Below are 12,500 nucleotides of genomic sequence, written 5' to 3' on the forward strand. Positions count from 1 at the left end.
GCTTAAGGCAGGATATAAATGGTGCTGATTATTACCGATGTAAATTTCCGAGGTAAATAAAAAGGAGGACACATGATGGACAGTAGTTCCACGTTTGGAGTGCAGGAGCGTGCGAGAGGAACAACGCTCCTGCTGTTGCACCAGCTGCTATTGACCATTAAACACACGCCGCCTCCCCTTGACTTCCCTAAGTCCTGTGTCCTGTCCATGCGGTGAACGGAGAAGAACTCGGCCGGCTGGATGACGTGGTCCGGCACCGCTGGGTTCAGCCATGTCTCGGTAAAGCAGAGGAGATTGCAGTCCCGAATGTCTCTCTGGAACTTTATCCTGGCCCTGAGGTCATCGAGTTTGTTCTCCAGTGACTGGACATCGTGACGGCAGCCGACCTCACTGGCGCCATCTTGCGCCTTCCTGAGCATAAGACAATCTCCTAAGAGTAAGTCTCCACCGGGAAATTGTGGAAATCCTTGGCAAGTAGTCTGCAATTTCCAATTTTCTGCCCTTGAGAATTCCTTAATCCAAGCTAGCCCTCTTAATCGCTTTGAACAACTTGTGCCAAATGCTCTTTTTTCCTAAGCACCAATAGAAGGTAACGCCTGAACAGGGACTTGAACCCTGGACCCTCAGATTAAAAGTCTGATGCTCTACCGACTGAGCTATCCAATTTATCCTGGCATACAGTTTACAGCAAAAAAAATATGTATATATATATATATATACTAGCTTATTGACAGCCATTGACTTCATTTAAATGTGACCAAATATAAGTCGGTAGAGTGAAACGTCCCACATATAAAAAGTCAAACTTGTGTGGAAGCAAACATCAGGCAAATGTTCCACGGCTACTCAGAAAATGATTCAATTCTTGCAAATCAAAATGCCAGTGTTCGTTCACTTCTGTGGGAGGAATAGAGCTACCTTGCTTGAGCTCCATGGACAGATGTCTACCTGTGGAAAACACATGAAAACTGAGCAGAAATCCTGGCTGAAAGCAAGATACCCTGCCACAACCTGAGCCCACAAGCACTTAAGCCTTGAGTTCCTAATGCAGTTGGACCCAGACCTTGTCTGGTGCACCAAGAGATGAAACTCACAACAGGCACTGCTGGGATTTGAACCCAGGATCTCCTGTTTACAAGACAGGTGCTTTCACCAGCTAAGCCACAGTGCCAACAGCCTGGGTGGCACCTTGGGCATGACCCAGCACTTTTAAACGAGACTCTCCTGGCCAAGACTTAATCTGATTGCAATGCTAATATTTCCTCCATCCGCATGCAGACCTCGCTAAGCTAGTGAGACGAGTACTCAACCAGCGATGCCATGCAAATACTTTGATGTTTGTTTGCTCATCCTAACTTTGATTTCGGCTTGATAAGATCCCAAAACGGGTGAAAATCCTCAAGAAAATGTCAACTTTTAGATCTGTAAATGGCACACAAGCCACAGCAAACAAGGTTATGGGTGATCTCCAGCCATAGTCCTAACAAGCATATCACAACAGTCAGGGGAAAGGAATTAAAATCCACTTGCCATGCACATCTAAAAGCAAGCAAGCCTTCATCAGATTGCTGTTGTGGACTTTGGCTCTTTGTCCCATAAGGATTGCGTGACTCAATGTCGTAACCTTTTGTTGAAGCTGGAGTTGAGCTGAGGGCTTGATTTGGGACAAATGGGCAGAAACATGTGGAAAACAATGATATTTCTTAAATTCAGCTGACAAGTCATTCAATCAAATATGGCACATAGGAAAGTGCATCTTGAACAGGGATTCCTGACCAAAGATTTCATTTTAGACATGGGGTGTGGATGAAAAGAAGGTAACAAGTTAGTGACTCTGGTGGGACTCGAACCCACAACCTTTGAATAGCTCCACAGCTGAGTCTAGAAGTCCAATGCGCTATCAATTGCGCCAAAGCTGGGGAACAATAGTCTGTTTGAGGGGGGGAAGAGGGCGAAAAGAAGGGGAAGAAGGGGGAAAAGGAGAAAAAAGGAAGAAAAAAATGAAAAATTGAGAAAAAATGAGGTGAAATGAAAGTTATTACCATCTTTGATGTTTCCCTCTAGCTGTAGACTGCTAATGTCATTGTAATTTTAAGATTTGCATCAAAAATGAACATTTTTTATGCATTAATCAGGGGGAGGTTACGGATCCAAAGATCCCAGGTTCGATTCCCGTGAATGACGTTTTTTTTTTTTTAACCCAAAAATCTGACAAGTGTCACAAAAATAAAAAATACTGCCTAATTAATCATAACATGAGGTTAGGTTATTGTAAAAGTATTACAATTTGTTGTTTAATGCTTTATGCTGTGTCACACAAAAAGTAAATTTGACTAATATAATCAAATTAATAGAATAAACATGAAAGGCAATGCAACAGTGTCTTTACATTCTCCATATGACTGTGACCTGCTGGAATGAAGGCAAATTCATTACAAATAAAATATTAATCTGGTGATGTACTTTAAAGAGAATCATATTCTGTCATTTTTTTCATCTATAGTCTATAAAAAAGCCACACTGACTCTTGTTTCTACAAATATTTGTGAAAGAAACAAATCATAAAGCTTCTTTAAAAATATAATGCAAATTTATTATCAAATTATGGTATCATTATACAGTTATATATTGCACTCACTCATTATCTCTCCACCTTCTTCGAGTTCTTTAAAACTAAAAATATCTAAAAATAAATGCTAGAAGAAAGTACATACAAAGAAAAACTTAAAAATGTCTGCCTTTTCGGTAAAATCAGTGATAAAACAACAATAAAAAAGAATGGAAAACATGTATCTATGCATATAGAGATCCAATCTGCAACTTAGACACTATTTACACACCACCAATTAAAACACAAGTTTTCACAAATTATTAGTCTATTTTTTTTATCAGCCGTTTAATCATTGTCCATTTTGTCAATGCATAATGAAAGTGTGTTGTGGGCTCTTGTAAATGTCACAGAGTCTGACAAAGATGGCCTCTGCTAGGCAACAACAGTCTGTCTACTGGCCAGGTGATCCGGTGGATCCTAAGACACAAGACACGAGAAGCCATGGTCCCCACACCTGGTGTAAATTCACCCTTTGTTTTGGGATGTCTGAAGTCCAGTGCTCAACCGCACATGATGCCGAGCAGGGGATGCCTCACGCTGCTTGTCATATGGCATTAAGTTTTGACAGAGAGCTATGATGGTGCAGACCTGCTGGTTGCTGAGTGTTAAACCAGTTTCAGTCTTTGTCCAGATGGTCCACTTGGTCCATTCGTGGGACAGTGCTTATCCCCAGCCTAGTAAATATAGCACATACAATAAAAATCAATAACTATACTACCACAAGCAAGAAAACAATGCACATGATGCTGTACAAACTCTCACCTAAAGACCCAGCAGCTGTTGCTCAGGTGCTGGTGGCCATCACCCTGGTGGTCCTGGGGGATCAGCAGTCATGGCTTCTGACACAGTGGCTAACAGTTTGGTGGAGAAAAGTTAAGGAGGTAGTGGCAGTTGCTGACACAGAAGATGGAGAAAGTGACAGAGGAGAAACTGTCTGAATATACGACTGTGAGAGGGTGACAATGTCCTTCTAGCCATGGCACTTGTATCAGCTCTGGACAGTGCAGAAGAGCTGGGGAGGAACTGAGAGAGTAAGAAAGCATAGTTAATGGATTATATGAATGAAGACTAAAACCTTTAATGGATACGGATGGATAGATAGATAGTGTTTATATCAGTGTATAATACAGGAGGATGGCGGTGTGTATCTGTAATACACAGTTAGATCCAGTTCAGTCATATTAACTGTATTAGAGTCTAAACATACTCAAGGTGGATTTGTGCCACAACAGATTAACTAAATGACTGAAGTTATAACACAAACCTCATATTCATATTGTGATTTAAATCTGTATGAGAATATAATCTACTGGTTTACTAACATTACGTTGTTACTGTAGTCAGGTTACAGTTACGGTTGATTATTCATTGTTTTGTCGAGTGTACAGTGATTGATTTTAAAGCATCAGATTATAATCTAATACTGTTAAATATGCATGCACCACATGTCCGTTATAACGCTGTTATGCCGTGTGTGTGTGTGTGTTACATGTTGGAATGCCGATACTGTATTTTAGCAGCCTGCACTCAGTTTTTACATGCAGTGGTTTTGTTAATCTTCTGATCATCGCGGGGCTGAACCCCACCTAACATCACCGCGACCACTGTGTGTTAATAAATACAGAAAATGTGTCATTACTGTACGAATACACTGCGAAAACGCTGGAAAACACTAAAATACACCGCTAATGTGTAAGTGTAAATCTTATTGGAGGCACGTCTCTTTAGGAAACGTTAATGTTAATACAGGATCGGCAACTTTACAATAACGTTATATGACATAAACCGCTTAAATTAAGTCTATTTATCTCTGAAATCAATACTATTGTAATGTACATCTTACCGTGTTATGTTGAAAGAATATTGATATTCCGAACCGTTTAAAAGTTTGAATAAGTTGCATCCGCACTGGAGGCGGGACCAAGGCAGATATTTTGGAAACGGAGGAAGCTGATTGGCTTTGAATTTTGGAAACGGAGGAAGCTGATTGGTTTAGAATTTTGGAAACGCAACGTGAATTTTGGAAACGCAAGGACGTGATTCGACAGAGAGACTCGACGCGGATTGGTGGAGCTGAATGTTGGAAGGAAGGAAAGGTGATTGGCTGTGAATTATGGAGAATTTTGGAAAAGGGCAAAGATGATTGGCTTTGAGTTTTGGAAAGCGAGAGATGTGATTCGCGGAAAGAAGCAGCCGCACGGTGTCCAGGTAGCGCCACAGAGCCAACCAGGGTGTTTTTTTTTTCAGGCTCTCCAAGACTCATGGATGCTGGAGTTCATTAGGCAGATGCTTTTCTGTTGCTACTAATCAAATTCCACCAAATGCAAACAACTATGGCAGGTGCTGAAACTTGTTGAAAACTGCTTTGCTGTTTTGCTAAGGTAAAACGTGAACATGGTTCCTGTCTGAAGCCTAAAAATCCTGAACTTAAGCCAACCGATACACTTGCGTGTATTGGAAAGATCCAAGGCTTGCTTTGGGGAGGAGGTCAAGTCATGAAATGAGACGTGGCAAAAGTTTATTTAACCACAGGCCCACGCTAAGTTCGCACACTGGGTGTAGTCGTGGCCGAGTGGTTAAGGCGATGGACTAGAAATCCATTGGGGTCTCCCCGCGCAGGTTCGAATCCTGCCGATTACGTCTGTTATTTTGCACAAGAAAGACATGTTGCAACTCATTGTGTTGTGGCTGTGATTTGTAACAAATTTCCTCATGCCCTTAATAGTTGGTGCTTTCTCGAAGACATAATAGTGACATCCTGCCCCCTTTTTATCCTTAATAGCTGCTCCTTTGTTGGAGAAATCCTGTCACCCCTTCCCAACGTTGAATTGTCTTCCAATGACAAGCTGCCCGTAGACATCCGATCGGTTATATGAGTGCGTGGCCAGCGACCTGTAATCCGTGCAAGACGTGACTTTTCTAGAGCCTGCCGTGTCAGGATGGCCGAGCGGTCTAAGGCGCTGCGTTCAGGTCGCAGTCTCCCCTGGAGGTGTGGGTTCAAATCCCACTTCTGACAAGAGCCCCGTCTCTTTGTTGCGTTTAGGAAATCGTGTATGGATCTGTTTCAACAACCTTGACCTCTCACAGCATAGCTTTGCTTGCAAGCGAAGAAGTTTGGACTTTTCTTCATCAAGCGCTTGCTTCTTCGATTTTTTGGACAATGTAGACATGGTTGTGTTGTTGAGGCAAAGCTCGGAGCAGGGTGCCATAATGAAGGCTACAGGTTCTGAGCTGAACTTCCTTTTTACGGATGCTGAAAAATTCTTTTGAGATGTCCCAGCACATGTTTGATTGCTGAAGTCAAGGAATCAGCTTCTCTTTGACGATTGGGTATGAAAAGTTGTCGTTGTTCATAATTCATAGGTTCATTTCATCTTTTTGTCTGTATTTTGCAGCATGGCCCATAGATGGTTGAAGACATGTCCCAGTCTGCGTCATCAAGTGCATCCTGTAACGCGGCCACTGATTGGTCCGTACAGCGCGCGACCTCCCTCTGAACCCGCACTTCCTGTTTCTGCCTTTGTTTATATTTTGGCATGAGGAAGATAGCGGCATGGTCAGATTTACCAAACGGTGGACGAGATTGTGCCCTATAGCCGTCCTTGACTGTAGTGTAGCAGTGGTCCAGTGTCCTTTTGCCCCTGGTGGGACAGGTGATATGCTGATGAAAGTTTGGCGCTTCGCGTTTAAGGTTGGCACTGTTAAAGTCCACCGCCACAATAAGCGCAGCGTCACGGTGTTGTGTCTGGTGCTGTGTGAGTGCCTCATGCAGCTCGCATAAGGCAGTCTCCGTGTCCGCTTAAGGCAGGATATAAACAGTGCTGATTATTACCGATGTAAATTTCCGAGGTAAATAAAAAGGAGGACACATGATGGACAGTAGTTCCACGTTTGGAGTGCAGGAGCGTGCGAGAGGAACAACGCTCCTGCTGTTGCACCAGCTGCTATTGACCATTAAACACACGCCGCCTCCCCTTGACTTCCCTAAGTCCTGTGTCCTGTCCATGCGGTGAACGGAGAAGAACTCGGCCGGCTGGATGACGTGGTCCGGCACCGCTGGGTTCAGCCATGTCTCGGTAAAGCAGAGGAGATTGCAGTCCCGAATGTCTCTCTGGAACTTTATCCTGGCCCTGAGGTCATCGAGTTTGTTCTCCAGTGACTGGACATCGTGACGGCAGCCGACCTCACTGGCGCCATCTTGCGCCTTCCTGAGCATAAGACAATCTCCTAAGAGTAAGTCTCCACCGGGAAATTGTGGAAATCCTTGGCAAGTAGTCTGCAATTTCCAATTTTCTGCCCTTGAGAATTCCTTAATCCAAGCTAGCCCTCTTAATCGCTTTGAACAACTTGTGCCAAATGCTCTTTTTTCCTAAGCACCAATAGAAGATAACACCTGAACAGGGACTTGAACCCTGGACCCTCAGATTAAAAGTCTGATGCTCTACCGACTGAGCTATCCAATTTATCCTGGCATACAGTTTACAGCAAAAAAAATATGTATATATATATATATATATATATCCATATATACTAGCTTATTGACAGCCATTGACTTCATTTAAATGTGACCAAATATAAGTCGGTAGAGTGAAACGTCCCACATATAAAAAGTCACACTTGTGTGGAAGCAAACATCAGGCAAATGTTCCACGGCTACTCAGAAAATGATTCAATTCTTGCAAATCAAAATGCCAGTGTTCGTTCACTTCTGTGGGAGGAATAGAGCTACCTTGCTTGAGCTCCACGGACAGATGTCTACCTGTGGAAAACACATGAAAACTGAGCAGAAATCCTGGCTGAAAGCAAGATACCCTGCCACAACCTGAGCCCACAAGCACTTAAGCCTTGAGTTCCTAATGCAGTTGGACCCAGACCTTGTCTGGTGCACCAAGAGATGAAACTCACAACAGGCACTGCTGGGATTTGAACCCAGGATCTCCTGTTTACAAGACAGGTGCTTTCACCAGCTAAGCCACAGTGCCAACAGCCTGGGTGGCACCTTGGGCATGACCCAGCACTTTTAACCGAGACTCTCCTGGCCAAGACTTAATCTGATTGCAATGCTAATATTTCCTCCATCCGCATGCAGACCTCGCTAAGCTAGTGAGACGAGTACTCAACCAGCGATGCCATGCAAATGCTTTGATGTTTGTTTGCTCATCCTAACTTTGATTTCGGCTTGATAAGATCCCAAAACGGGTGAAAATCCTCAAGAAAATGTCAACTTTTAGATCTGTAAATGGCACACAAGCCACAGCAAACAAGGTTATGGGTGATCTCCAGCCATAGTCCTAACAAGCATATCACAACAGTCAGGGGAAAGGAATTAAAATCCACTTGCCATGCACATCTAAAAGCAAGCAAGCCTTCATCAGATTGCTGTTGTGGACTTTGGCTCTTTGTCCCATAAGGATTGCGTGACTCAATGTCGTAACCTTTTGTTGAAGCTGGAGTTGAGCTGAGGGCTTGATTTGGGACAAATGGGCAGAAACATGTGGAAAACAATGATATTTCTTAAATTCAGCTGACAAGTCATTCAATCAAATATGGCACATAGGAAAGTGCATCTTGAACAGGGATTCCTGACCAAAGATTTCATTTTAGACATGGGGTGTGGATGAAAAGAAGGTAACAAGTTAGTGACTCTGGTGGGACTCGAACCCACAACCTTTGAATAGCTCCACAGCTGAGTCTAGAAGTCCAATGCGCTATCCATTGCGCCACAGAGCCAACCAGCCAACAGATGCTTTTCTGTTGCTACTAATCAAATTCCACCAAATGCAAACAACTATGGCAGGTGCTGAAACTTGTTGAAAACTGCTTTGCTGTTTTGCTAAGGTAAAACGTGAACATGGTTCCTGTCTGAAGCCTAAAAATCCTGAACTTAAGCCAACCGATACACTTGCGTGTATTGGAAAGATCCAAGGCTTGCTTTGGGGAGGAGGTCAAGTCATGAAATGAGACGTGGCAAAAGTTTATTTAACCACAGGCCCACGCTAAGTTTGCACACTGGGTGTAGTCGTGGCCGAGTGGTTAAGGCGATGGACTAGAAATCCATTGGGGTCTCCCCGCGCAGGTTCGAATCCTGCCGATTACGTCTGTTATTTTGCACAAGAAAGACATGTTGCAACTCATTGTGTTGTGGCTGTGATTTGTAACAAATTTCCTCATGCCCTTAATAGTTGGTGCTTTCTCGAAGACATAATAGTGACATCCTGCCCCCTTTTTATCCTTAATAGCTGCTCCTTTGTTGGAGAAATCCTGTCACCCCTTCCCAACGTTGAATTGTCTTCCAATGACAAGCTGCCCGTAGACATCCGATCGGTTATATGAGTGCGTGGCCAGCGACCTGTAATCCGTGCAAGACGTGACTTTTCTAGAGCCTGCCGTGTCAGGATGGCCGAGCGGTCTAAGGCGCTGCGTTCAGGTCGCAGTCTCCCCTGGAGGCGTGGGTTCAAATCCCACTTCTGACAAGAGCCCCGTCTCTTTGTTGCGTTTAGGAAATCGTGTATGGATCTGTATCAACAACCTTGACCTCTCACAGCATAGCTTTGCTTGCAAGCGAAGAAGTTTGGACTTTTCTTCATCAAGCGCTTGCTTCTTCGATTTTTTGGACAATGTAGACATGGTTGTGTTGTTGAGGCAAAGCTCGGAGCAGGGTGCCATAATGAAGGCTACAGGTTCTGAGCTGAACTTCCTTTTTACGGATGCTGAAAAATTCTTTTGAGATGTCCCAGCACATGTTTGATTGCTGAAGTCAAGGAATCAGCTTCTCTTTGACGATTGGGTATGAAAAGTTGTCATTGTTCATGATTCATAGGTTCATTTCATCTTTTTGTCTGTATTTTGCAGCATGGCCCATAGATGGTTGAAGACATGTCCCAGTCTGCGTCATCAAGTGCATCCTGTAACGCGGCCACTGATTGGTCCGTACAGCGCGCGACCTCCCTCTGAACCCGCACTTCCTGTTTCTGCCTTTGTTTATATTTTGGCATGAGGAAGATAGCGGCATGGTCAGATTTACCAAACGGTGGACGAGATTGTGCCCTATAGCCGTCCTTGACTGTAGTGTAGCAGTGGTCCAGTGTCCTTTTGCCCCTGGTGGGACAGGTGATATGCTGATGAAAGTTTGGCGCTTCGCGTTTAAGGTTGGCACTGTTAAAGTCCACCGCCACAATAAGCGCAGCGTCACGGTGTTGTGTCTGGTGCTGTGTGAATGCCTCATGCAGCTCGCATAAGGCAGTCTCCGTGTGCGCTTAAGGCAGGATATAATTGGTGCTGATTATTACCGATGTAAATTTCCGAGGTAAATAAAAAGGAGGACACATGATGGACAGTAGTTCCACGTTTGGAGTGCAGGAGCGTGCGAGAGGAACAACGCTCCTGCTGTTGCACCAGCTGCTATTGACCATTAAACACACGCCGCCTCCCCTTGACTTCCCTAAGTCCTGTGTCCTGTCCATGCGGTGAACGGAGAAGAACTCGGCCGGCTGGATGACGTGGTCCGGCACCGCTGGGTTCAGCCATGTCTCGGTAAAGCAGAGGAGATTGCAGTCCCGAATGTCTCTCTGGAACTTTATCCTGGCCCTGAGGTCATCGAGTTTGTTCTCCAGTGACTGGACATCGTGACGGCAGCCGACCTCACTGGCGCCATCTTGCGCCTTCCTGAGCATAAGACAATCTCCTAAGAGTAAGTCTCCACCGGGAAATTGTGGAAATCCTTGGCAAGTAGTCTGCAATTTCCAATTTTCTGCCCTTGAGAATTCCTTAATCCAAGCTAGCCCTCTTAATCGCTTTGAACAACTTGTGCCAAATGCTCTTTTTTCCTAAGCACCAATAGAAGGTAACGCCTGAACAGGGACTTGAACCCTGGACCCTCAGATTAAAAGTCTGATGCTCTACCGACTGAGCTATCCAATTTATCCTGGCATACAGTTTACAGCAAAAAAAATATGTATATATATATATATACTAGCTTATTGACAGCCATTGACTTCATTTAAATGTGACCAAATATAAGTCGGTAGAGTGAAACGTCCCACATATAAAAAGTCAAACTTGTGTGGAAGCAAACATCAGGCAAATGTTCCACGGCTACTCAGAAAATGATTCAATTCTTGCAAATCAAAATGCCAGTGTTCGTTCACTTCTGTGGGAGGAATAGAGCTACCTTGCTTGAGCTCCATGGACAGATGTCTACCTGTGGAAAACACATGAAAACTGAGCAGAAATCCTGGCTGAAAGCAAGATACCCTGCCACAACCTGAGCCCACAAGCACTTAAGCCTTGAGTTCCTAATGCAGTTGGACCCAGACCTTGTCTGGTGCACCAAGAGATGAAACTCACAACAGGCACTGCTGGGATTTGAACCCAGGATCTCCTGTTTACAAGACAGGTGCTTTCACCAGCTAAGCCACAGTGCCAACAGCCTGGGTGGCACCTTGGGCATGACCCAGCACTTTTAACCGAGACTCTCCTGGCCAAGACTTAATCTGATTGCAATGCTAATATTTCCTCCATCCGCATGCAGACCTCGCTAAGCTAGTGAGACGAGTACTCAACCAGCGATGCCATGCAAATGCTTCGATGTTTGTTTGCTCATCCTAACTTTGATTTCGGCTTGATAAGATCCCAAAACGGGTGAAAATCCTCAAGAAAATGTCAACTTTTAGATCTGTAAATGGCACACAAGCCACAGCAAACAAGGTTATGGGTGATCTCCAGCCATAGTCCTAACAAGCATATCACAACAGTCAGGGGAAAGGAATTAAAATCCACTTGCCATGCACATCTAAAAGCAAGCAAGCCTTCATCAGATTGCTGTTGTGGACTTTGGCTCTTTGTCCCATAAGGATTGCGTGAATCAATGTCGTAACCTTTTGTTGAAGCTGGAGTTGAGCTGAGGGCTTGATTTGGGACAAATGGGCAGAAACATGTGGAAAACAATGATATTTCTTAAATTCAGCTGACAAGTCATTCAATCAAATATGGCACATAGGAAAGTGCATCTTGAACAGGGATTCCTGACCAAAGATTTCATTTTAGACATGGGGTGTGGATGAAAAGAAGATAACGAGTTAGTGACTCTGGTGGGACTCAAACCCACAACCTTTGAATAGCTCCACAGCTGAGTCTAGAAGCCCAATGCGCTATCCATTGCGCCATAGAGCCAACCAGGGGGGTTTTTTTTCAGGCTCTCCAAGACTCATGGATGCTCGAGTTCTTTAGGCAGATGCTTTTCTGTTGCTACTAATCAAATTCCACCAAATGCAAACAACTATGGCAGGTGCTGAAACTTGTTGAAAACTGCTTTGCTGTTTTGCTAAGGTAAAACGTGAACATGGTTCCTGTCTGAAGCCTAAAAATCCTGAACTTAAGCCAACCGATACACTTGCGTGTATTGGAAAGATCCAAGGCTTGCTTTGGGGAGGAGGTCAAGTCATGAAATGAGACGTGGCAAAAGTTTATTTAACCACAGGCCCACGCTAAGTTCGCACACTTGGTGTAGTCGTGGCCGAGTGGTTAAGGCGATGGACTAGAAATCCATTGGGGTCTCCCCGCGCAGGTTCGAATCCTGCCGATTACGTCTGTTATTGTGCACAAGAAAGACATGTTGCAACTCATTGTGTTGTGGCTGTGATTTGTAACAAATTTCCTCATGCCCTTAATAGTTGGTGCTTTCTCGAAGACATAATAGTGACATCCTGCCCCCTTTTTATCCTTAATAGCTGCTGCTTTGTTGGAGAAATCCTGTCACCCCTTCCCAACGTTGAATTGTCTTCCAATGACAAGCTGCCCGTAGACATCCGATCGGTTATATGAGTGCGTGGCCAGCGACCTGTAATCCGTGCAAGACGTGACTTTTCTAAAGCCTGTCGTGTCAGGATGG

The 12,500-nt window shown here is 44.3% G+C and overlaps 10 non-coding genes across 10 annotated transcripts in view; 6 read left to right on the forward strand and 4 right to left on the reverse strand.

Annotated features, from left to right (window-relative positions):
* Window positions 1-1,097: 1,097 nt before the first annotated feature.
* Window positions 1,098-1,171, reverse strand: trnat-ugu (transfer RNA threonine (anticodon UGU)). The gene has a single exon. It is a non-coding gene; the product is annotated as a tRNA-Thr (tRNA).
* A 3,998-nt stretch (window positions 1,172-5,169) lies between these two features.
* Window positions 5,170-5,251, forward strand: trnas-aga (transfer RNA serine (anticodon AGA)). Its single transcript has one exon. It is a non-coding gene; the product is annotated as a tRNA-Ser (tRNA).
* Window positions 5,252-5,544: 293 nt separating this feature from the next.
* Window positions 5,545-5,627, forward strand: trnal-cag (transfer RNA leucine (anticodon CAG)). The gene has a single exon. It is a non-coding gene; the product is annotated as a tRNA-Leu (tRNA).
* A 1,892-nt stretch (window positions 5,628-7,519) lies between these two features.
* On the reverse strand, window positions 7,520-7,593 carry trnat-ugu (transfer RNA threonine (anticodon UGU)). The gene has a single exon. It is a non-coding gene; the product is annotated as a tRNA-Thr (tRNA).
* A 658-nt stretch (window positions 7,594-8,251) lies between these two features.
* On the reverse strand, window positions 8,252-8,341 carry trnar-ucu (transfer RNA arginine (anticodon UCU)). Its single transcript is given in 2 exon segments — window positions 8,252-8,287; window positions 8,305-8,341. It is a non-coding gene; the product is annotated as a tRNA-Arg (tRNA).
* Window positions 8,342-8,626: 285 nt separating this feature from the next.
* trnas-aga (transfer RNA serine (anticodon AGA)) lies at window positions 8,627-8,708 on the forward strand. The gene has a single exon. It is a non-coding gene; the product is annotated as a tRNA-Ser (tRNA).
* A 293-nt stretch (window positions 8,709-9,001) lies between these two features.
* On the forward strand, window positions 9,002-9,084 carry trnal-cag (transfer RNA leucine (anticodon CAG)). Its single transcript has one exon. It is a non-coding gene; the product is annotated as a tRNA-Leu (tRNA).
* Window positions 9,085-10,960: 1,876 nt separating this feature from the next.
* Window positions 10,961-11,034, reverse strand: trnat-ugu (transfer RNA threonine (anticodon UGU)). Its single transcript has one exon. It is a non-coding gene; the product is annotated as a tRNA-Thr (tRNA).
* A 1,081-nt stretch (window positions 11,035-12,115) lies between these two features.
* Window positions 12,116-12,197, forward strand: trnas-aga (transfer RNA serine (anticodon AGA)). Its single transcript has one exon. It is a non-coding gene; the product is annotated as a tRNA-Ser (tRNA).
* A 293-nt stretch (window positions 12,198-12,490) lies between these two features.
* The window catches only part of trnal-cag (transfer RNA leucine (anticodon CAG)), an 83-nt gene continuing 73 nt past the window's right edge, over window positions 12,491-12,500 (forward strand). Inside the window, exon 1 of the tRNA in view lies at window positions 12,491-12,500. This exon is cut by the window's right edge and continues 73 nt beyond it. This is a non-coding gene — a tRNA (tRNA-Leu).

This window comes from Clarias gariepinus, chromosome 5 (genome assembly GCF_024256425.1).
Source record: "Clarias gariepinus isolate MV-2021 ecotype Netherlands chromosome 5, CGAR_prim_01v2, whole genome shotgun sequence".
Taxonomy (NCBI): domain Eukaryota; kingdom Metazoa; phylum Chordata; class Actinopteri; order Siluriformes; family Clariidae; genus Clarias; species Clarias gariepinus.